General features: G+C 41.0%; 1 long non-coding RNA gene across 1 annotated transcript; it reads right to left on the bottom strand.

The window, feature by feature from the left end:
* Window positions 1–20,660: 20,660 nt before the first annotated feature.
* LOC137469995 (uncharacterized) lies at window positions 20,661–23,547 on the bottom strand. The gene is made up of 3 exons (XR_010996859.1): window positions 23,011–23,547; window positions 22,784–22,862; window positions 20,661–20,764 (listed from the first exon to the last, which is right to left on the bottom strand). It is a non-coding gene; the product is annotated as an uncharacterized lncRNA (long non-coding RNA).
* Window positions 23,548–25,583: the final 2,036 nt, after the last annotated feature.

Below are 25,583 nucleotides of genomic sequence, written 5' to 3'. Positions count from 1 at the left end.
TTAAAACCTCCTGCTTGATTTTGCTGTGCTGCTGTTGTAGTTTGGGGTGGAATAGTCCTCTGGATGTCTGCAGGAGCTTTGCTTTTAACGTCAGTTATAGCCTAAGAGCTGGGATTTTTTCCAAGGCGTTTCACACTTTCTTTTGAGGTTGGGGCCAAAGTTTAGATGTTTCAATACCCAGCATACAGGCCCCCAACCCCTTCCCTGGAGCTGGCCTGCAGACCACTAATTCAATAGGAGACATGGCCTAAGTAATCCATGTTAATGATGTGCCTATTTAAACCATGTTGCCTGATAGGAGATGTCTGGTATCTATTAACCCGAATACCAATTACACTCAGAAGATGGGAAAAAGGCTACTTTTCAAGAACACAGACTGTAAAAGATGCACAGAAATTAATGTGTTGGTGTAATTTTCTTCACCTCTGTTTCCAAAGGGGGAAAACCGGAATGTGCTTGGCAAATCTTAGGCACTGGACATTAAAGAGTGGCTACTGTAAACAAGGTAATAGAAGCCATGTCAACCCTCCCCATTGCCTCAATGTGCAGCCCTTTATTTATGTTTCCTGGGAAAAGATGTCTCTTGTTCTTGGAGTGAAGAAAGGCCTGGTTTTGAAAAAAACAAGGGGCCAGATCCCCAGGAAGGTGGAGAGTGGAGTAGTCCTGGAGACCTCCCTGAAACAAGTTCAACCCATCTCAGCAGAAGCTACGCCCAGTTCTCTACAACATGGAGCCAAGTGGGTGGGGAAGGTGAAAAAAGGGGTGTTACTGCTGAGCCTTTTCCATTGGTTTTGTTTACTTGGAAAGTCTGTTATTCCTTTTCTTGCTAAACTAATCCAACTTGGGGAGATGGCCGTGAGCACACACAAAGCTCCTGCAGCCAGCAGCAAGCCGTAATCAGCGGAAGGCTGTGTAGCGTTGTGGTCACAGATCCAAATACTCCCTTTCCTTGGAATGCAGCTTCCCTCGTTTCCTCTGAGAGTAATGTCTGCTCCCGGCCCCCTCCCCTCTCTTCTGGCACTGCTGAGATAAAGCACTCGGTGGGTGTTGTAGAAGAAACCAAGGGGCCTGCCCTGCAGGGCTGAGCTCTATTATTTTTCTTAAAGAAGGGGGAATTTGAAAGAGACAGAGTATTATTGCCAGTATGTCTGTGTTTAAACTCTCAGCTTCTTCACAGATTGTTACCTGGTGTATGTTAGCAAGTTGCCATGGGCTTCAGAGTGACAATGTTGACACACACCTTCTGAGAAATTGAACCCAATTTTATTGAAAATTCCCATTTTTGCATGACTTCAGGCATAACGTTCCATGATCAGCATTCATTTTCTTGGTATGATGAAACTTCAAATATGATAAAATAAGGCTGGGTCCTGCGATAATAAAATAGGTTTGGGTCACTGGGAAGGAGAAAGAGGCTGATGACTGGGGAAATGTTTTCTCAAGTAAGAGTTGTCTCAGTAGCAATGAAAAGAGTTGAATTGAGCTTGGCCTTCCTTCTTTTTTCTTTTTTTTTTCCATCACTAGGGGCATATTTCATGAAGTCCCCATTGAGGTTAGATACGCTGAGCCTATTTGCATACTTGGAAGAGGTCCCCTTTTAGAGGAGTACAGTGAATACCTCTTGCATTTCATATTTAAGTTCTAAATATAAATGCAGTCTAGAAGGAGCTTGTTTGTGAAACTATGCTAACTGCTTGCTTTCTCACTAGCTAGACTTCTTAATGGTGTGATTTCCTATGCTAGGGAACTTCTGATTATAATGTAGGCACAAATGTGCGTGTTGTGCACCCTTGTTAATTGAAAGCCTGAATATTTAATGCGCTGAGGGTGCACATCTATTTACTGAGTGCACAAGGAGGGCTACAAACCCTGAGCACAAATATCCCATAGATATGCGGGCCAAGACCTGCATTTGCACTGTTTTGGGTAAAGACAAGAACTTCTGGACTACTAGGACAACTTGGCATATCGGCCTGGCGCAGAGCAATGTGTGATTAAAAAACAATTCCACAGTGTGGATCCATTTGAATACCAAGTTATTTTATAAAGCCTTCACTGTGTGTTTTGAATGCACATTTGCTGTTATGAATAACAGGAATTGTTTGGCTTGGCCTGCCTTTGTGCCGATGCCAGCTGGCACAGAGCGAAGCTGTGACACATGACACTACAGCTGTGTCCACATGTTTCTGCCTTGCAGTATCCACTTATATAATTTACTTTTTTGATCCGCAGTCGAACTATTCAAGTGAGTATAATTTGCTTTTTTGATCCAGAGTCGAACTATTTAAGTGAACTCATCGAATTACACATACCAGGCACTTCTGTGAGAATACTTATTTTGTCATTGTCAGAAAAGTATACTCATTATTAGTCATTTGTGGCAACACAGAAACTTTATTAAACCCATTCCAGTAAAAAATACATCCCTAATTTAACTTGAGCATTTATTCCACTTGATAGATATAATTGCAAGACAATAGCTCTGTATTTAATTAAATGAGCCATTAAAAGAGTAACTAATGATGACCTTACTGTAACTGATAAACCAGACCACGCTTATGTTTTCCTGTACATCATTGGGATGTTCTTGTTTGCCATCACAGTTGGATTTGCAATTGGAAAACAGTAACCTGCTAAATCCAACTTAGTAATTTTTGGTTGGTTAATTTTCCAGGCTGTTCCAGGAATACTTGTTATGCCATACTGTATTTAAGATTGGTAAACTTGGAATATAGAGCTGAAATTTAACTTAACCTAAAGGGAATGTAGTATGCTGAAACTCTTATTGAAGAAAACACACTAACTCAATTCCAGTTATCCAAAACCAAGGCAGCAAATATAAAAAAAATAGAAAAAAATATGTACAACAAGTTTTTTCAGCCTGCTGGTACAGCAGAAATAACATGGCAGTAAAACAGACAACATTTTAATGTAAGCCTATTTTATTTTATTTACCTCTTCAATCAGAGTGAAATAGGAGAGGGCATGGATTTAGCTCTTTCCCCTCTGAATTTAGGAAATAGTACCCAAGCATTTTATTCCCAGCACACGTTGAACTCCGCTGCAGTTTGTACTGCCTTGCCTTAATTCAGTGCAGCTTTGCAGACGTCAGGTCTCGTACAGACCAAAGTGGCTGTGCATTATCTGCCGTATGGTCCTGGTAGAGCAGAGCACTGTTACAGAGCCAGGGTCACAAGTTCATGGCAGGAGTGATTCATATAGCCTGGAGGAGGGAGCCCAAATTCAGTGAGACCTGAGAGGAGAGTGGGGGCTGAGGCTGCGGGGTGCCCCCGTCCCAGGCTCTCCCCTTGCAGGCTCTTGCAGAAGGGACAGAGAAAGTGTTGGGGGGGGCAGCGTCACATCTGGTGTCCTGTGTGCATGTGGTGACCTGAGCCATGACACAGGTATAGGGATATACATATTTCCCTTTTTTTTAATGTAGATATATATAAAAGTATACAAAAAATAGATATACACTCACACCGCCCTATAAATACATGGGAAAAGCTGACCTGAGTTTGTGCACAGCGCACTGTGGTGAGAGCTGAGACATGTATGACAACTGAATATTAAATTCTGTTAGCACTTGGAGTTATTCAGCAGCAAAGAGCTTTAAAGAAACCAAAGTAATTCAGGTTTAACAACCAAAAAAAGAAAAAAAAGAGAGAATGTGTAGAACTTTAAAAATCTGAGTATTTCCCCAAGACACTCAGTAAGTATCATGTTCTTGGTCAATAACATTGCCTTTATAATCATATTGACAATGTGTGCAGAAATGTATGTGGCATGGCAAATTGCAATTTAATGTCAAATGACAATAAAACAGCCAGAGATCATTCAACTGAAACAAAATATCACTTTAATTAAGCACTGCATAGGATAGCTGTAACAAATATGTTATTAACACATAAAGTACTCGGTTTCAGGTAAGGCTCGTGCTATGAGAAAGCCAATTCAGAGCTGGGGCTGACAGTGTGTATTTCACTCATCCCATTGTGCTGAGGTACAGCAGCATGAATAATCAGATCCAGTTGCCCTTGAAGCCAAAAGTGAGCCTTTCCATTTTAATGACTCATGAGTTACCACACGTACTGAATTCGAGGCAAGGCTTGGAAGAATGGGCTCTTAGGCTTATTGACTCGGGTGCATGTTGGGTTTAGTCTCTTTTTCACAAAGAGGTGAGCCTCAAAAAAAATTTCTGGGCCTTCTCCTCCCAACTCTCTGAATTTCTAGTGCATAAGTCTGAAAATCTCATGGACAGGCTTTCCCATGTGGGCTTTGGAGCCCAGTCAGACTGGGGAGCAGAACCCAAGACCTTGCTTGTTTATGAATTAGGCAGCATCAGGGTACATGTTGTATAGACCTGAGAGAGAGAAGATAGTGAAAGCCAGGAATCTGTATAAGTGCAGAAAGGCATTGACAGATTTTTTTCCAAACCCCTAAAACATTTTTTTTGATCTTTAAGATGATTCTTGTTTAATTTTCTTGTTTCCTTCTAGTTTTCCTAAGTAGACAGATACAACAAGGCTGAAATACACTAAAAGAACTACTTGCTCTTGTTCTGTTATCAAGACTTTTTACAACCAGTTTCATCAGACAAATTTCTATTGGTGTTTGATTTCTTTAGGATGGATATTTGCATTAAATGTAATTTTTTTTTCTAAAATCCATGTTTTACTGGGGTGTGGGATAAATGACTGGTATCAAGGCTTGGTGAGAGCCAGAGGAAAAATCCACAGTCTGTATCTTGTTCTTCAAGTTTTAAGTTAGGGAAGAACAAGTAAGATCTATGTACAGGCTGTGAGAAACAATCCCAAAGTAATTAAGGTAATTAAGCATTTTTAGGTATCGGACAACTCCCTTATATTCATTTATATGCAAAGAAAAATTGAAAGGTGGCTTGATAACTCCACAAAGACCAAGAAACTCCCAGAGTGGCTAGCTCAGTGGGATGTCTTTTTCTTTCCTGACTCCGAGTTCAGTGTTTAAAACTATTAACGTGAGAGTTACATTGTGTGAAACACAGACAAGTTGATGTACATCTGTGCCATTTGCAAAGGGTTTTATCACTACCCAGCTGAATAAATGCCATTGCTTGTGTTTTGAATCAAGCCCTCAAGGTGTTCAGTCATTCCAGCCTTAAGCTGTGCTGTTCCTACCTGAAAGCTGTCACTCTAAATAGCTGAGTGTCAGGTTTTGCTGTGGAAACAGAGTTGATGCATCTAATAAATAACAATGTGTCACCTGGAACTGTGGCATCTTCTCTGATGAAGTGCATCAAAGAAGGTGAGCATTATTGTTTTCAACATCCATTGCATCACCATGCAAAAATTTTCAAGTGATGAAAGCACTGAATGATTTTTGCTGCAGCACTTTTATATTCAAAGGAAAAATATGTCATTTGGCTGGATGTGTAGGGAATATTGATGAAATGTTTTGTAATCTCTTGTCAGTTGAGGAAGCCTTTGTGAAATGGAAGAGTTCTTCATCACCCTTACTCTCTGGGTTTTGGTCCTCTCAGACCATGGGTAGTCTGGCATAGCAAGAGAAATTTTATGTCAAATTTGAGAATTATAAGGGAGTTAGTATGGTCATCACTCCATGGAGAGGAAAGCAGGGATGAACTGTGGGAGAAGAATAGTTGAAGAGAGGGATATTGCCTCCTTTTTTTTGTCTTGTAGAAGATTCCATTTGTTTTATGGAAGATGTGTGTTTTTCCTTGTTTTTCTTCTTACAGTAGAGTTTAGTTAAAAAAATGCATTTTAGGTATTTCTACATTTTTAAACTACTTTTTCAACTATTTTCTAATTTATTAATTGTCTTCACTCTTGGAAGCATCCCCTTCATCCATTGACAACACTTGATTAGTTAGTTTTGTTTTTCCATAAAAAAATAATGGATGTTGATTTTTTTTTTCTTTTAAATTCACTCCTGTCCCCTTAACAGGAACTTAAGTCTGCAGTTTGAGCATGCCTATCTAATTTGCTGCTGAAAATTTTAACTACCATTCCCTTTTTAATCAAAGTCATCTTGTGGTACTACCAGCTTAAACTCTTCAGTCACTGTTCTTACTCTAAAGTTAGGTGTTAGACTTGAATTTAAAGCAGCCTAGTGGGACAAGCAAACTTAGTCAAGTGCTGGACAGTGAAGAAATGTGATGTTTTACCTTTGCTTTCTGAGATTTCTGGTACTAAGAAAGCAGCCTAAAGCTTTGGGACATAACATGGCAATTATTTGTAAAATGATCAGTGTTTACAAAATTAGCATAAAGAAAAACAGGACCTCTTCCTGTCTTTTTTTCTGTGTGTAGCCCTGCCTTTTAAACTAGTGCTATTTATTTAAAAGTCTAACATTAAAAAAAAAAAAAAAAAAAAAAAAAAAAGAAGGAAAAAACCTAAATTTGGTCTGTTCCATCTCCAAAACCCATTTACCATCCAAACAGAAGCTTTTGACAGAAGATTTTCAATCAGCTCTACAGAAACTTTTGGGAATATTTGCTGGTTCTTTGAGTAATCTCTCTGGCCAGATTTGTTTGAAGGTATTGCAATTGATAGTTTAGGTGAGTGCTGAATAACTGTGGCTTTCCCTTTTACTAAACAAACATGATATGATGTGTTTTCCAATTACACTTCTAGTTGCAGTGGTTACCCTTTTAGAAGAACCATCTGCCAACTGTTACCATACTGTGGTATCTGAGGTCCCACACTTATTTTCTATTCTGAGGACAGAGCAGACTGCACTACCTCTTACAGAACTTTGAGGCAAAAGTTGATTAATGTTGACTTTTTAATGGTAAGCACTGTGATTTTTTTTATTCCTATAATTCATGGTATTATGCATAATAATAACGTGAATATCACTGAATTATTTATAAACTTATGTTGGTAAATAATAATGAGGTAATAACAGTGAATTATTTCTATCTTTACACTAGTAAATAATGAGGAAGAGAAATCATTTAGAGCAGGCTCAGTCTCTCACTGGCCTACACCAATTAAAACATGTTTGCAAATGTATTTTCATGCCAAAAGAACAGAGTGGCCTTGGGGAGGTTTTAGATTCCAGGAAATATTTAGAGGTTACGATGTTCAAGCAAAGCCCCAGTACGATGGTGTAGCAGCAGTTGCAGCCACCACCTTTGGATATATAAATGGAAGTGAAAGAGAGGAGGTGCATTTACTGATGCTTTGTATTGCTGAGACCCCTGCCAGGATGTGCAGTTTGGGTTTCCATTTCTGAGGATGTTCAGGTGTGAGAATGCAGCAAATAGCTGTAGGAAACCCCTGAAGGTGATAGAGAGGAGAGACTTCCTCTACTCGTTGCTGTAAAAAGGAAATTGAAAGGTGGCTTGACTTGAAGAAGCCCTCAGGGGAAGAAAGTACCAAGCAATACAAAATTGTTTAATTTGGTGGATAAATGATGCAAAACAAAACCTGTATCAGGAAGGTGAAATGAGACAAATGTAAATTGGAAATGTAGGTGCTCCTGGAATAAATAACTGCTCAAACAAACTGCCTGTACGAGAGGTAGATTTTTGTGCTTTCAAATTAAGACAAAAGGGTGTTTACTAGAAAATAGTTTCCTATAATAGAAGCACAGTGGGAAAATGAAAAACCTTTAAAGTCACCTGCTTGGAGTTTTCCACACAGAAAAGAGTCAGCCACATATGCCTAAATCAGCAGTGAGTAAACTCTGTTTTTCTGCATCTATCTGTAGTTGAGCATGTGATTTTAGCTGAAGGCAATTAGCAGAGTTTACTACAAGGGAAACTTCATCCGTGGCATTTCATAGCCTGTGATAAACAGTTTGGCCAGGACAAAGTTGTGCTTCCCCCAAACTCAAATTGCAGGGAGCTGTTGCGTGCAAGCTGTGTAAGTTGTGGGAGGTGTGGAACGTGGGATGGAGATGAGGAGGGCCTGGGATCCATTTCCAGCCCTGCAAGAAACTGGCTGTCTTCAGGCTATTCTTCAGCTGTCCCAATTATAAAATGGCATAGCAGTGTTTACCTTGTTAAGGAGGCATGTCGTGATCTTCAGCTAAAAAATGTTAAGGGCTATTACTATTTATTGTTGTGTTGCGTTTTTGGCTATATTTGTTCAGATTTATTTCTTGACACTTCTGCAAATACTCCTGGCTTCTGAAGGATTTCACAAGTTGCTGGATGGAAGCTGATTTTCTTAGTCTCTAGCTCAGGAGAGGGGAGGGCCCCCTTTTGGACTGGAGAAGAAGGTGAAAAATGTGACTTTTTTAATGTTCATGTCCTGCTGTGAATCTCTTGGATATGAGGGGAAAGTCAAAGTTGTAAAATGGGCATCTTGTGGAAGAGAGAAACATTGAGGAATTGCTTCTTTTGCTTTTACTCAGTTCTGAGGGAAAATTTTTCCTTTAATGCTGTTGTGTTACTTAAAATATGAATGAGATTGCTTCCTGTAACTGTGTGAGATGCATTAGTTAGGAATGTCTGCAGGAGTGGGTCAGGAGAAAGTGGTGATTGTTTGACCACCTGCCTGATTCAAGGTGCTCAGTTGAAACATACCTTCCCTCCATGGGTGGCCCTTTTCCAAAAGCATTTAAATGACTCAGGGGCACAGGCCCCACTGATTTCCAGTCTTGCACAAAACACTGCTGCAGGAGCTGGGTTTGCATCCTCCTAAGGTAGGTTCAGGCAGCTGGGGACCCAGCAGAAATAACATCAGGAGGGACATCGTCTGTGCCACGTGTCCCAGCATGTCAGCTTGAAACACTGCCTGAGTGATGAAGAGTAATGCAGACCCAGCTGGTTTGTAAGCAGCTGCCATGCCTGAAAAAGCAGATGAAGCTGTCATCTAAAAGTTGTCGGCTGTGTTTTGAACTCTGTTATTGGAGCAGGAGCAAGGATATTTTTGAAGAAAGGAAAATAAAAAAAAAAAAAAAAAAAAGAAAAGTCATAAAATGGAGTAAGTCCTTTTGGAGAAACATTGGAGATGCCAAGCTCCAGCTTCAAAAAATTTTCCCCACCGCAACTATCATTAGCCAAGTTGTAATCCGTGTGAAAACCGAGGCAAGTGAAATGGTAACAGAGCTATTGAGCGTGGCTAGAGCAAGGCCTTTGGAGAAGGAAAAGCAAATCCCCATGTGATCCCATACCTGCAGAGCTCACGGCCTTTTATCTTTCATTAGCAGATATTGTGTGTTGCTGGACAGTACCTTGTGCAGTTACTAGCAGGAGCATTTAATCAAATAATCTATTCTTCTCCCAGGCGGCTTAGCCCACTGCAGTTTTATAGTTACCTACTTCAGCTGGAACAGTTCCTTTCAGCTGTAAAAGCAAACAGGCAACATGGAAAAAAGTCTCGTTTTATCAAAACAGACAGAACTATTCCAGCTGCTGATATTAAGGTAAAAATAGCAAGGTTAAATGTTAAACAACCTCTGAGTGGACTTTTATAACTACAAAGAAAGCCAGACCAGTTGCTCTGAAAGCATTTTCCATTAAAAAAAAAAATTCTTGTTTTACTTCTCTAAAGAAAATTTATTTTCCCCCGTTGCTGATGATTAATCACAGTGGAAAGTAGTTCCCTTGATAACAAATATATCAGTAACGTGTGGTGCTTCCTGCTCCAGCATCTTGTAACTCACAAAAGTTTCCATGGCTAGATTTGAATACTCAAAGTGCTAATAATGTCTGCTAGTCAGCCTTCCTACTGCTCAGAAAATTTCACTCCTGTGGCTTTTTGGCTTGTTTTGAGAAATCACTGTAGAGGTTAGTGAACTTTTCAATGTGTTGGTATTTAAACTGTGGTCAGACAGTGAAGAAGAAAAAAAAAAGAAAAAGAAGAAAAGAAAAAAAATAAGAAAGAGAAGAAAGAAGTTCAAGAAAAGACATTCCCCCTTAATAATTTTTATATGACCATTTACATAGGAATTGAACTGATTGTGAAACCTCCACATTAAAATGGAATTCCTCTGACTCTTAACGTATCTTGAAAAATATAGTGCATTAAATGAAAAGATGCTTAAAACAATGCTGAGGTTTTGTTCCAGAGAAACATTTGGGCACTTTCACTGGGAAAGGAGGTTAAAAGGTTGTCAATGCTTTCTCCAGGGGCTCTGTCTGACAGTGAACATGTGTTTCCTCCCTTTAATCGGCTCGCCAGTAGCCAGAAAGCTGCTTGTTTTCTGCAGAGGTTGTCAAAAATTATTTCAGTCTGGAGACGATGAATGATAAAAGAGGTTTTCAAACACAGTTTTGCACTGTAGCATTTGCAGTCCCAGAGAGGATGGATTGTATTACAATCTCAGTGCAAAGGGCCATGTTCCCGTAGCAAGAAAACAGGGCCTCGTTCAACCTGTTTGATGCTCCCACTTACCTTTCAAACTTGAAAAGCCAAAGCTGGACCTCAACTAAAAAAAAAATTAAAAAAAGAAAAGTATTGTCCCAAGGGTGTATTCCTTCTCTCTGGTAAATTAAGTGGTTTACCTTTAGTGAAATTTCAGGGTTTCTCATGCTGTTCCTGAGTGTCACATTTCCTTCAGGAGTTTATAGAGTGCTGCTTCTTTTTCTGGATATTTTATACGGGCCACAGGGTTGTCCTTCTGAAGTTAGCAATAAAACTTTCTCCACTAACACGGAGCCTGTAGTCCAAAGATCTGCTGTCATAAAATAACAACCTACCTTAATTTCTGCTGAAATCACCCTTTCAGACAGAACTCAGCATCTTCCTGAGATAAATACCTGTGTGTATGCAGAAACCTAATTCTTTATTTTTGGGCAAGACTTTGAAAACTGGGTAAGTAATGCCAGCAAAAAAGATTTCACCTGCAGGGATTACTGGCCCATACAGAATCCAACAGGGGATTTATGAGGCTGGCCGGACTCTGGTACCATTTCCACTGAGGGTATTGTTAACTCTCCAGAAATCCCATACATAAGATATTATTTTTAAAACACAAATGTAATAACATCAGCAGTAAGCCTTGTCCATGACAGATGATTTTATTCCTGAACCCCTGCAGCCTGTACCCAGTGTCTGTGTGATGATTAGTTACCTTGTCTCCCAAGCACATTGGTTAACATGATGCTGGATGTTTTGCCATTATGCAGGCTCCTCCTTTTTACCAGAAATTCTTTCTTCCCAAACTCCAAATCAATTCAGTATTTAGTCCCACAGCATCAGCAAACTGGTCTTATCCAGCTTCTTCACTGCCAAGTCCCATCTGATCTCTGTCACCTGTCTCATTACATGAATTCTGCCACAAAATCCTACTTTTTTCTTTTCCAACCTTCCCATCAATTTTATAATTTTTTTTTTTTTTTCTGATTTAATACTCATTATTTTATCTGCATTCTTCCTTGGCTTCGTCACTACCCTCAGTCAGAAAAATGTGCAGAAAGGAGCACCTGCAAGTGCTGTTCATCCCCCAATTCCATGGTACTGTGTTTCCAGGAGGGAAGGGCTCAGGAGTCATCCTTGCCAGCTGGGTTCACTTCGTGTGGCTGGCAGTCAGTGGGAGGATGTCCCCTCTCCACACTGGTGTTGGCTGCTCCTGTATTCATCTGTCCCAGTGGGAGCTGCCTCCAGCTTTGCAAAACTTGGGTGGAAAAAGAGCTGAGAGAGTAGTGGGAGTGGGAACCACTTGTGGGGGACAACTGAACTCAGCAAGTGCCCCCGAGTAAGCACTGTGCAATGAGGGTCAGATGTATGCCAGGAAAACAAATTTCAGACATACTGAATATATTTGGTTGCTCGATGACACTTCCCATGTTCTCCTGCTCTTTTTCTTTTCCTTGGCTTTTCAACTGAAAGAAAGGAGTATGGCAGAGCTTCTATTGCCAGCTTCAGCAATTCTCCTTTCAGTTCCATTGCGCTGCTCCTAACAGGAACTTCCTGTTTACTTGCTACATTAAAAAAGATGTATACAAACAGGAGAGACACAGAAATGAGTAAATACTAAGCACAGAAGGTTTTTATTATCATCTTTTGAGTCTTGTACACAGGGAAGGCTTCATTCTTTCTTTTTTCTTTTTATTTTTTTCTAGGCACAACCAAGTTCCAAAATATTTCTAGAGTGGTAACTTGTATTCTAGTCTTTATTATTTTTGACAATATTTTAAATAGTTGGAGTTTAATTTTTTGCCAAGAAAGGCAGGCTGTCAGACGGCAACTGTATTGTGTAGAACCAAAATATGGAGTGTACACTCAAAGTATACTTGGTAAACCTGAACACAAAACTGGAAAACATCTTTTTTTCATCTGAATGTGATTACCATTCAAGCAGTGTAATGTCGTCACTGGGAGATTTTGCTGCACCTACAGTCAGCTTGGAAGTCTCCATCAGTGCCAAAAAGATGTATAACAGGTGCATGGAGGATTTGCTAATGTGCTCTGAAGAACCTGTGCAAAACAAGAAATAGTGCATGTGTCTGGAAAGTCCCCATCTGTCCCAACAGCATCAATGTCACGTCGCTCTCGACTAGTTCTTGTCAATATATTCAATATTCAGCACTTTGAATATTTAAAACTCTCTCTCAACGTGAAGTTTTATTGTGGCCTTGGCCTTCTCAGACCTTTTCTCATACTAACTAAAGTGCCAGGGAGAGACAAGGCAAAGGCAACACATCTCACCAGGAGAAGGTTCAACTCCTCCTCTTCCCGAAGCCGAAAAATTTGGTTAATGTCATAGATTTGGCTAAGTGGATTCAATCAACTGTTTTCACTCTATTATAGTTCATAATCCCTATTCAAGATGAAGTGCACTGCAGCCTAATGAATGTGGTAATGGAATCCTTGTGTATGTTTTTCCACAGCGGGGTGCAGATTAGCATAAGTGTCATATTCTGTTGGCATGCCTGCTATTATATCTGAGGCGTTGCACACACTGGGAATTTTTCAACTGGATAATAATAAGATGAATATGGTATGCACATGCACATAGAACACACGGGTTTTAGAAAGTGATCTATAATAAATCTCACCTGGAGGAGCATTATGATAGATTAGCTTTGTGTTTTGGCTCAAAAACACAATGTTTTAGCCAAGCGAATGGTAACACAAGTACAAAAGAATTAGATTAAATTTCATGCACAGTTTTAAAGAATGTTGTCATTTAGGGCAGCAGAGTGCTAAGAGTGCTGTGTAGGTCCTAGGGTTTCGTATATTCGAATATTCAAGTTCAGAAGTCTGGCTCAGATGTCCTTCCCCCTTGCTCAAAGCTGATAGTTACAGCTCCAAGGGTTGGCACATGAGTTCAGAAAATCTTCTGGGTTGTAGAAGATCACCATGTATGTGCCTCCTCAGGCTGTTGCTGTCAGTCTGTGAAAGATGAAAAGAAAAACCCAGCTATCTTTATTTCATTAGCACTTAGGTTTTACCTGCTGAACCGGCTCTTTTTCTCACAGGCTGAACCCACTAGGACATAGCAGTTCACAGTCCAACAAAAATCCTTTACAAAACAGAGTCAAGTGGCTGCCATGGAGTGGTGTGTAGCATGTGGTCTACGTTTGACCTCTGAAATTAATTTTGCTCCAAATTGTGTGATGCAGTTTTTATTACTTAAGGCATTTTAGTTTTTCTCTGGTTGAAGAAACTCTTGATGAATCTCCTTGCACATCACCTAAGAGAGACAGCACGGCTCATGATTAGTCCCAGAATTTATTACTTGATTATTGAAAGTGCAGGCCTGAGAAATTCATACCACTTAAGGAATGGTTTAGTGTGACTAATCAAAGAGGTTTTCCTGGCACACAGGAGGTATCAATATATATAGACTAGTGTAGAAAGGCCTATCTTTATGCTTTTAAGCATGGTGGCATGGTAACAGCCTAAACATATTAATCAGCCCAAGGTAAGTGCTCCTTCTGTATCATATTTTAATCTGATTCTTTCTACAGTGCTAGAGAAATTATATCTGTGGCTACAATAACATATAGAAAAGAAATTGTTTGCCTAGTGAATGAGACAATCAGACCAGTCATGCAGCCCTCAGAAATAACCACAAATTTGATTTACCTTCGTTATCAGTACATTTCTGCGCAATCACAAGTCAGACTATTTGAACTTTACTGAGAAGTGGTGAGCCATCAAAGGGGACTGATATTTGTTTGTTTGGTATTTAGTCTGGAGGAGCTTTGCTTTTAAAAAAGTTCTATTAGCATGGATCGGTAATCTGATATTTTGTTCCTGACTTGGACTTCAGAGGGCCAGTCTAATATCTGCAATACAACTGAGTTTTGTAGCTGTATTGCAACTAAGGGTTGGCCTCTTTTGTATTCCAAAGCCTGAATGACCTTTTCAAAACTCCAAGAAACCTGTGTCAGGCACATGTGCAAGAATTACTTTTCTAGCTACTTCATAAAGCTCATTCTAAATACAAATAAGTAAATAAATACATTCTACTGCTGATTAAAAGAATGTAAATTGGAGTTTCCAGTAAAGTTCAAGCACCCTTTACAATGGCATCACCCTTTTCCTTGAGCATGGTCTGAGAGGCTGGGTGGCAAATGTATTTAAGACTCTGAGGAAAAGGGCTGTTAAGTCGACCTTGGTAACTTAACTGAAACAGTATACGTGTAAATCCATCGCAAATCCCTGGCCTTTTACAACTCGTGTCCCAATGGAAATCAGATCACAGAACTGTTTACAAGAGACTACGAGTCATTTGGATAAAAAACCATGACAGCAGACTCCATTTTATTTGAAATTTTAGTAACCCAAGCCTAAAAAAATATGCTAAAAGCAAAATAATGAGGATTAGGCAGTTATTATGAGTTGATTATACTTATGATATTTTGAATTTGGTAGGGAAGAACAATTTCACTGTAAAGGTCAATCCTCTGCCTTTTACAATCAATTGCAATCTTCAGTTTAAAGATTACACTCCTGTTACAAAAAAAAAAAAAAAAGTGCATATATATCTTTTACCCTGAGACTTCAATGTCCTGAATAGTAATTTTAAAACCACTAGAAGTAGCACCATAAAAGTATTTTACAACATTATTTAATGTATGAGCTAATCCCCAGCTAATGGTCAATTTTTGCCATTTTTTCTAAGTGGGGAGGAGAGGGGAGGGTGGGGAACCTGCTTCTGTTCAGCCCAATGCCCCATCAGTGAAGGAGCAAAAGGGAACGGCTTCAAGCTGTAGTGTTCTGAGTAACCCTCTCAGTACCACAAATATGATGTTTTCATCAGCACTTCAATCAATCTTCTCTACACAATATTTTATGAGTATATATTTGCAAATAGTTGTATTTAAACACATGTAAGTTTGGGTGGTGGGGATTTTCCTTCTTCCCCAAAGTCACTCTGAAATATTTCGTGCAAACAGATGTGGGTGTACTGTTAACTTGTAAGAATTAACATTCTTTCTTGAGGAAATCATTATTTTGCAAATAATACTTGCAGAAAGGAGGGAATCCTGCCTCACCTCTATGCCCACTGTCATAGGAAAGTTCTTGGATTGGTCTGAGTCAAATTGCCTTTGATGCTCCTTGTAGTTGAGGCTGCCTTGTCCGCATACTGTCCCCATCCCACGTGCCACCTACCAGCTGTCCCCATCAGCACTTGCCTGAGTCCTTTCCATGGCAGAGGCCCCAGTGAAGGATGTGAGTGAAACCCACACCCCATACCTCTCTTTGAGGTGACATTATGGCTCAGTGTGGTCGCTTAGGGAAGTGGCTGCTGACGTGTAGTGGGTTCGTGTCTCCACTGGTGGAGCTCTCTGGTGGCTGGTTGGCCTCCTGACACGATGTCCTTGTTTTACACCGTGCTGCATATGGGCATAATAACCTTGACCAGTTTGCCTGGAGGTTCACATTCATTTCTCATCCCTTATGTAGGTTCTTGGTGTCTGCCTTGGGCACATGGGATTTCTGAGGTGTTTTGTCCTTGAGAAAATAGAAATAATGCTCATCTACAGGGGTGCCCTGAGCCATAAATTGGTAATATTGGCAATGTCAGTAGAAATCCTTGCAGGGAGGAGGTTGTGTAATTGGGTTTGTGATTTGGAAAAGGGAAAATAAGGGTCATTATGAGATTGTACCTTTTGGGCAGGAGACAAAAGGCATTTACTGCTGTCTGTGGTGGTGAAGTTATAGTGAGGACACCTGCACCCCACCAATACCTCCAGTGAGCACCACGAAGAACACAAACCTGTAATATTTATATTCTAGCTTAGTGCTTTTATTTTGTTGTCTATTTTCCATGCAGTGAGGAAGCACAAAACACAATGGCGATACAGAGAAATGTTTGTTTTTCTTGTGCAGAAAAGGACTGAAAAGTCATGTTGGGGTTTTGTAAGCGGTCATTGTTTAGTACGTTGCACTTGAAGGGCAGTAGCAAAGTGAGAGTGAGGAAATCAGTGTCCACTGGTGCTGTTTCATGAAGACAATTCCTGCTGTGATTTTCCAGAGGGAGAGCAGAGCATTCTGTCCCACCATAAGCTGAGCACATGTGCACACAAACATGGGCAGAAATGTGTCTACACAAATGTATAGGTTTTAATGGCTGAGCCAGCAGTATGTGAGCTGACATCAGTGATGCAGACATGTGCATGTGCAGGGCAGGAGCAGTCTGTTTGCTGAAGAGTACTGCCCCAAACACTTATTCTCCCGTTGTTGCTCACTCCAGTTTGCAAAACCATGATTTTGGTGAAAATCCTTCAAGGTACATCCCACGGAGAACAGCTGCTGTTTCCCTCCTTGCTCTTCCAGGATTGTCTTCCACTGCTCAACCAAAAGTAGCCCAAGCCTAAAGGCACATGCTGCCTATAGGAAAACTGGGATCTCCCAGGTAGGAGCAGAATGAGAACTATGTTGTGCTATGTATCAACTCCCCTTTTTACAGCAAATTTGCAGCCTGAAAATCTGTGTGGTGAACAAACCTCAGCTGTATTGGTGGTTGGGGGTAAAAGCATCATAATTGCCACCAAAATCATGTCAAAGTATTGTGTCAGGGAAATCACCCAGTTGCTGCTCCATATGCTCTCCTTCCTCTGACCTCCCAGCCTGGACCACTGTAGTTACTACAGTTCCAGTTATCTGGCAGGAGATGGCCCCTTGCTGCAAGTAGGGAAGCATGTTTCAATCCTGATTAGATCCTGTTCCTGGGGGTCAAACACTGGAATTGGATCTGATTAGCACAGTGAGGAGACTTGGGATCAAATCTGTAGCATTTTTGCAAGAGAAGATTTTGCTCTTCGTGTTGACAGTAGCAAGACAAGCGCATTCGCTACTCTGTGGGAGTGAGCTGTAAAATCTCAAAAGTTTTTTTTACTTCTTGTTTGTTGGACACATCACTGCAGTAAAAGTTCCCTGGGAACAATCTGTACCTGTATCCTCACCTAGCTTCTTGTCCCTGGCCTCACTGGGGACTAAATGCTGCTCTTTGAGGGAATGAAGGAAAGAACTGATGCCTGGAGGTATGAGATGCTCCGTAGAAATAGCCCAAGAAATTGATGAGGTCAGCTTCTCAAATGGCTATGCTTTGCTACTGTTTAGTTTAGCACAGGGGCAGCAAAGTCACAATGAATGTATAGAGCAAGAAAGCCAATGCTGAGGATCTGCCACCTTCCCTGTGCATGCGCTGTAGAAGGGTTTCCCTGGGATTTGCTCTCATCTGGTTCCCATGGACTGAGTGCCTGGTGTAGTGCCTGGAATGCATTAAATGTATATCTTCCAGCTTTCGTTTCATCTGAATGGATCTCTGCTTTGCACACCATGAAAACTGCTCATGGTTTGAATCAAACTGCTATAGTCGTACACATTCCTAATTCAAACTAAAATGAGAGGACAGATGCATCCTTCCATCCGTCCAATACTGAGTGATTGGCATTAGCCACATCCTTATTACCTGCAAGAACCTGCATATCCCCACCCAGCCCCACCCCCCACCAGCTTGGGAATGCTGTCTTTCCCACAGCTGCAAAGCCTAAGAGTCCATAATTCCTCTTTTCCCACAATAATTTGCACATAAACAGCCAGCAGTTACAATGTAGCCTTTTTTCCTAGCATCAGCTAAGTAATAGTGACACACTCCCTACTGTCATTGGGTTTTGCTAATTTTAGCACAGATGTAGTTCTTATTTCTTTGGGAGAGCCATAAAACCTTCTTCCAGCTTTATGTTTTATTCCTCTTCGAAGCCCAAACAAATTAGCAAAGTTGAGAACTTTATTTTCAGAGTTCATTAAACCCTTAACAGTAAATCCTTTTCTCACGTTCCAGATGTTGTGGTTTCCTTGACCTCAGTTTATATTTCCTTCTGATGTGAACAAGCCAACATCTTATTCCGGCCTTACCAATTTCTTTGGAGAACTGAGCAAAGGGGGATGCATGTAGCCTCCTGAAAGGTTTTCTGAGTGTCAGAATGAAAAAAATCTTGTTGTGGTACCAGCCTGAGCCCAAGGCTTCATCTGTAGCCACTAGACATTGCCTCCACTGCTTAATGCCTGACCGCTGCAGAGTTATTTTTATCTATCAAATGCATTTTTACTGATATATTTTTCATCCCTTTCCTTTTCACTTGAGTACTTCACATTTCAGAGGTAGTGCTCACCTGCATTTGGGTATATCGAAAGCATGTCCCTTGAATAAATTAAATATTTTGTTTTGGCAACACAGTTGAGATCTGCACAAATCCTTCTTTTCTGCTTTGATTCTCCAGAGCATTTTGGACATGCTGGAATTTAGCAGCTTGGGCAGTCCCCTGGATTTGAGCATTGTCAGTTATGCATCACATGCATTAATTAAACACCCAAATATATCTATTCTCTTCCAGCCACTGGTGAATCATTTTAAATGTAGTTTGTGCCTTTTCATCCTCTTCAAATGTTGCATTTTTGAAGACAAGCACCTGCAAGCCTTTTAGGAGGTGTTACTCCTGCTGTTACTGACATTTTAATAAATGCAGAAATAAATGCTCCCCACCAAATTGTCTAACGTCAACACTTACCTCATCGAAAGAAGTGAGTCAGTTTGAGCAGAATTTATAACATGTGCCATACCTATGGCTGCCTGACGTGTAGCGCATCCAGTTTTGTGCCCGTTTTTCCTGTTTTCTTTGAAACCATAGTAACTATCAGGCTGCGTTCATAAATATTACAATGAATATTTGTCTTTGTGCACTTGGTTGGGGAAACATATGAAAAATGGATCAAAGACAGCAATTCATAAAGGGGGGTGTGGGGTGGGGAAAAAACCTTCCTCGTGGTGTACGAGTCTGCCTTCCATGCGTGTGTAGGTGCTCAGTCTTGCCAACAAACATTTTATGGTGTGGAAAGACAAGTGCACTAGCACAGGGTAATGCCCAGAACCAAGAGAGCCACTGGCATTTGGTGATTCCCTGCTTAAGAGAGCACCTCAAGGCATTGCTATATGTGACTGACAAGATGCTGCTTTGTTCTCTGCAGATAAGCATTTCTAGGAAGAGGGAACCTTGTTTGGCATTTCAGCCAGCTGCTGGGAGACTGAGCATCTGTTAGCTGAAATAAGTGGGGGAAACATGGAAGGGTTGAGGAGGAGATGTTTAAATGTGGCTGAAGTTTTCAAAGGGCTCCATAAAGGAAAGCCAGAGCTCTTTTTTTTTTTTTTTTTTTTTTTTTTTGTTGTTGAGAGGCTTTAGCATCATTTATTTGGCCTTGGATCTTTCTGTCTGCCCCAGAGAATAATATTCTTCCTCTGGGGACTGCTGAAGGAAAGCTGAAGATATTTACACATTGAAATTGCTGTGTTTGCAGAAGTGGTGGGTAATTTCAGTTTCTCTTTTTACAGAATGATGTATTTTTATGGTTCTTATAGACAAAAATCTCCCACATTTGTTTTTAAGTTATCCATTTATTTTAACAGTCCAATGTAGTGGCCTGCTAGTATATTATCCTTTTTTGAAAGCAGCCTCATATAAAAAATATATCCAGAAAGGACAGTCATAGAGACAGGTTATGAACTTTGTTTCAGCTTGGTGAAATCACGTAATTCTTCAGCTTGAGAAAAGTGAAGGACAGAAGAAATTTCAGAGCTGTGAGTTTTTTCTGGATAGAAAATAGTTAAGCCCCATAGCTGGGATTTCCAGGTTTAAGAAGATACCAAAAATTTGGCCAGAAGCATCTTGAAAGCAGGTCAGCTTTTTACTACTACTTGTTGATGGAGAAACCACAAAGGATTTTTCTTTCTTTTGTTAGGTTGGTTTGGTTTTTTTAGGGTTTTTTTTTGTTGTTTTTGTTGTTGTTCTTGTTGTTTTTGATTGTTTGTTTTGGTTTTTTTTTAAGAAGGCAAAGCATGTAGAAGTGGGTTCATGTCACCACTTCTGTTCTCTATGTCTGAGAAAACCATGCTTTGTGGATTTTTGCCAGGTCTAATTCAGGGCTGCATCACCTTCTCAGTTTCACCACTGGAAAGCCGGAATAATTTTGTTATTTCTTTATTTAACATAGGTCTGGTCGCCTCTACACCAAGTCAGGCAGAAACCTTGTGCTGCTGACACAGTCCCAGGGTAAAGTGTCAGTAAGGTATATTATGTGTCAGCGTCTAAAATCAGGAGCCACAGCCCCCAGCATCATAGTGATAAAAATGTTTGGTTTGTTTTATTTGTCTTCTTGTTTCTGACTCTCTGATTTATGCTTTGAGGTTTCCATCCAAACCCAAAAGTACTGAAACTTACTTGGCATGACAGTAAGTAAGGAGATTGGAGAGGATTGGAGAGGACTTCCTTTCTGATAACTTGAAAGCAGCTACTGAAGGGCTCTGAGTAGTCCCGTTCATGGAAAATATGCTGTCAGGATATCAACAAGTAAAGCTATGGCGGACAAACAATAGTATTGGGTCTGGAAAACCCAGATCACTCCATTGTACTTTTCCACTCACCTTTCTGCAGGCACAGACACCTGTTTTGTGAGAAATATAGTTTTTTTCCCAAAAAGCCCCGAGGTGCACCTGTGTGTTGGGGTGAGGTCATGGCTGGGGTGAGACAGCCACAGGTTACAGCTGAGACAAGGAGTGGCAAAGAAGTATGTGTATGTTTTCAGGACCCACCCAGAAATGCTGAGGGGGCAAAGTTAAGAGTGGGATGGCAATTTGGGGTGAGAGGTGGGAGAACTGGTGTGAGAGCCTGAGGCCGTTTCCCTCCTCCCAGGAATTTCTCAGTGTTGGAACCTGCAGCTGGAGAAAGACCCAGCTTTGACTGGCACTTTTAGGTTTCTCTTGCATTAGAAATTCTGCTGGATGATCAGGCATTTCAGATATTAGAGAAAAAATGTGTTAGAGCTGGAGATAAAACTAACAATTAATATTTGGTGGCTCTTTTTTTCCCACAGTAGGTATGTTCCATATTTGAAGGTTTTGTTAACAAATAAGTTTGGGGAAGCTTTTTTTCCCTGCTTGCAGAGAAAAAAAAAATATGTGTTTGCCTTAGAATATATTTGTTGTTCTTTCTGATTTTTTTTTTAAAGTTTTTAATTATCACATTTCATTGAAATATTGCAAACAATCTGCACTTCCAGAGTCTTGACAACTAGTGCCTCTGAGCCTCTGGTTCTGGTAATGACTAGTGGACAGTGCTGATCCAGCCTGTTGGGATTCCAGACACCAAACCTGGACTTCTTGGTGGTTGCAAAAATGTACTTTAAGGGAAGAAAATTTAAGAGTTTATTCCCACATCCTGGAAAATAGACATGCAGGGTCAGGACGTGGCTTTGTCTCTGCCATGAAGCAAAGCAGGGTTGGCCAAGGGGTTGGCTGTTAGGCTCTTGTCAGACCTGTGTCTCAGCTGGAGCTGGGCTTGCCCAAGAGCTGCTGGGAGAGCCAACCCTGCTGTGCTGGCTGGGGGTGCCCATATCAAGTCTCTGAGTCACCCTGCTCTGCAGCTTAGCAGAGGACCCAAAAAGTACAACTGGCTTTTGTTGGCCATGAGCCATTCAAGGAGCAGCCATTCCCTTTGGCTCTTCTTGGCAGGAGGGTAGGTGATTCACAGGAGTAGGAGGTTTGGGTGCACTTGCAGTAGTGCTTTCCACGTCCTGGTTGGTCCACTGGGGCTTTCCACGAGCTGCAGTTGCCATTGTGTTGTGTGGCATCATCTTTGAGAATGTGCACATGGAACAGAACGTAAGCAAGGGCAACTGGTAGCACTTGGGGGCACGTTCAATCTGGCAATTTCCCAGTTCAGGAAAGGAGATGGGGAGAAGGAAATGAAGGAAATTCAAAACCTTTGGATCTGGGCTGACCCGTGCATTGACAGGGAACACAAGGCACGTGTGGGAATTGCTGTTGAGTGTCAGAGAAGCAGGGTGTCTTCAGGAAGAATACAGAGGATATGTGAGTTTCCCATACCTCCAGAGCTTTGAGGCTGGGAATGGACTGAGCCTTAGGTGGTTTAATGAGAGTGCAGAGTGAAGGGCAGGAAAGAGTGGAAAGAGAGGTGACTATGTGGCAGAGAGGTTTTCTTCCTCTTGGCTCTTCCACATGACTCCCAGGAAAGCACATCATGCACAGTTGAAAGGAAAGATAGAGACCAAAGTATATTCTAAAATACTAATCTTGGCATCAGGAGGGCATACTAAAAAGAAATAGGACTTTTTTCTTGTGAATTAAAATATTTCTGACTAGATGAAATGTTTCGCAAAGGAGGATCCAAGACTTCTCTTTCTTATCAACTTTTAATTAGACAACATGGGTCTGCAAATAAATCAAAGTCTTCTTGAAATATCCCTGAATCCTTGGGGTTTTTCTCCCCCTTCCTCCATTGTCTTCAGTCAGCTGCGGTGCTTGCCAGTAGCTTCACTGACCCCCTTGGAGCCTAAAGAGTTCCCCACCCACTCACCCTAGGCAATAAAGCCTTTCTTTAGGTGTGGAGCTTACAACTCTCAGCTCACACCACTGGATCAACAGCATCTGGAGCCCTGGAACATTTTAAAGAGTGATCCAAATGCTCACCACTGAGGAAAATGCATCAAAGTTGCTTCTGGGTCTTTCTGCTCAGAGGGGGAAGGCATTATCAGGATATAAGGGGTGGTTTTGCTCGTAGGCTGGGGAGATACAATAAATAACCTTTCTGTGAGGGCAGAGTCCACTTCATGGTGCTTGTAGCATCCAGTGACATGCCTGAGAACAAGTTTTGTAGCCGCAACTGGAGGAAGCAGGCGATGTTCATGGAGTGTCAGATAATCCGCTGTGACATATGATCCAAAAACATAAGGCTGACGAATATTCCTGGCACTGTGTGCCAGTGCAGAGAGCAGATTATGCGTTTTTAAATGTTTGATGTTCTTTCAACAGTTAAAAGCCATTTTGGGCAACAGATAGCTCTGAAGATATTTTAAAGAATAATTTTTTTACCACTTGGTCTTATCAGTGCTTCATTTCAGGAAGCAGCATCACAGAAGGCAGAGGGCTCTCCAAGGACCTCGCTCTGATCTCACTTGCCCCTATTTATATCCGGAGGAACTCGGCTGAAACAAATGGAGTTTACTCCTGCATTAAGCAAGTGTAACCGAGAGCAGAATATAACAGGCCCCTCTGTTTGGTGTTTTCTGTACCTCTCTCCTGCCAACTATTTTCACAGGTTAGAATGTTTCTGTGGCAAGGGGAAGCCAGAGCATCTGGGTTTTAGAGCGGACACAACTTCCATGCAAGACCTGGCAGCTGGGTCAAGGGAGAGCACATAGCCAGCAAAAAGCCACGAGTCTGGGGGCTCCAGTGTGGGAATACCCCCCTGCCTAAGCTAGCAGTCCCACCAAAATCCTTGGGGACTTAAGGATTTTACTTAGAACAGTTTATCAAACCAAAACTTGTATGCAGGAATAAAAAAAGCCCCTATTATTAATTTTATATTATGTATAGGTGTATAAGTGAAACCAACATGCACCATGGTAGGAAACACTGATTCTAATAACCCATAGACATCCAGCCCTGGGTTTGTATTTACCATCGTTCCATAACTGGGTATGTTTTCAGAACTAGAATCTGTATGGATGAGTCAAAAATACAACCCTCTTGTAATTATTATTGTTGTTGTTATTATAAAAGTGAAACCCCTTTTACAGTGGTAGGAAATACTGATTCTAATGACCCATAGCCAGACAGAGCTGGGTTTGTATTTATTCTTTCCAGTCCTGTGTATGGAAATAACCACACAAGCTATGTGGCTCTGCAGAGCTCTCTCGATCTGAGCATTTTCCCCTCTCAGGCAATTGCATTTCCCACTAAATACTATGCTCTGCTTTTCCTGCCCTGCTGGCAGTGCAAATGTGCCAATCTCATTCTCGAGCCATGGTTCCTGTTGTGGGATCAAATGTTAGGATTTTAAAAGCTAAAGTTTGATGTGGATGAACAACTGCCTATAAAACGCATTAAGCTCTTACCCTGTAATGTATTTAATTTCACACTGACTGATGGTATTGCCCCTGAATGGATTACGGCAGGGGGCTGCCATTGTCCTACTAAACCACACTGGTTAAATAATACCTTGGAGTCTAAAGCTGCTCTGGGAGCATTTCATATTGGCTAACACGTGAAATGAATACCTAGCTTTTCTGCGAGCACTTGGGGTTGGTTTAGAAAAAAAGAGTAAATTTAAAAAAAAAAAAAAAAACAACTACATGTTGAGCTGGTTTACAGTGCAGGAAAATTTTGCACAGTTGTAGGATGGTTCTCCCTCTGTGAAACACAAACCAGCAGCTATAAAGGGCCCCGGTTCAGAGAAGTGCAGGTGCTTGCCTTGGCTCAGCGGGCTGGGAAGCAGGAGCGCATTACTTCTCAGGAGAGGTCCCCCTAAGCTCATTCCTCATGGGTGTTTGGTGCTTGCAGTGTATTTATTTAAGCAGTGTCTCCTTGACATTAGTGCCCAAAGGGTCAGAGAATGGAGTGCTGCTCAGGGCTCAAATATGTTAATGTCTCAGTGTCATAGTTGAGGGGTATCAGCTTCGTTACTGGGCTTTTATAATTAATTGTTTTTAGCTTCAAGAGATTTTCCCTGCTAAACAATTCCTGCTTAGTCTGCATTCTTTGCTCCTTATGCTGAGGTTAATCAAGAGCTCCTTCAATGGAGTTACACCTTCTGTATGCAAAGTCAGGATTCTGGACTCTACCAATCATTGATGCATGTCCTGCTCTGAATCATGTCATTTTGGGAAAGCCTGTGATTAACTCTATGAGCAAATGCTTGCCTGTTTCACCCTGCTTCTCATTATGCAAGATAACCTCAAATCAAGGAGTATTTCTCAAGTCCATGCAACTGCAGGCAAATTCTGTGCTAAGTAATTTAAAAACTATGTGCTTTATCTGCATAAGTATATTTATGTGTATATATAAATATGGGGATGTATAAAATATATATAGAAAGAGAGAGGTCTGTAACATCCACAATGAATGTGTGGTTAGGGATGTGATTATCTGCAGCAGGCTGATGCAGGAGCCCTAAGCAATTCTGCTTATTGCATTGATTAAGAAAAATTAAATTATCTTTTCTTTCTTTAAAATGAGAAAGAACTGTGATAAGAAAAGGATAAGGAGGTATTAAAGCCCCACTAGTTGTTTGGGTTTTTTTTTCCCTCCCCTCCCCAGACTTCAGCAGAGCCAGGAAAGAATGCTGGAAGTCATCAGAGGCATGGCTGGGATAGAGA

Source organism: Anomalospiza imberbis, chromosome 3, assembly GCF_031753505.1.
Source record: "Anomalospiza imberbis isolate Cuckoo-Finch-1a 21T00152 chromosome 3, ASM3175350v1, whole genome shotgun sequence".
NCBI lineage: Eukaryota > Metazoa > Chordata > Aves > Passeriformes > Viduidae > Anomalospiza > Anomalospiza imberbis.
This window is presented reverse-complemented; position numbering and strand designations above follow the sequence as displayed.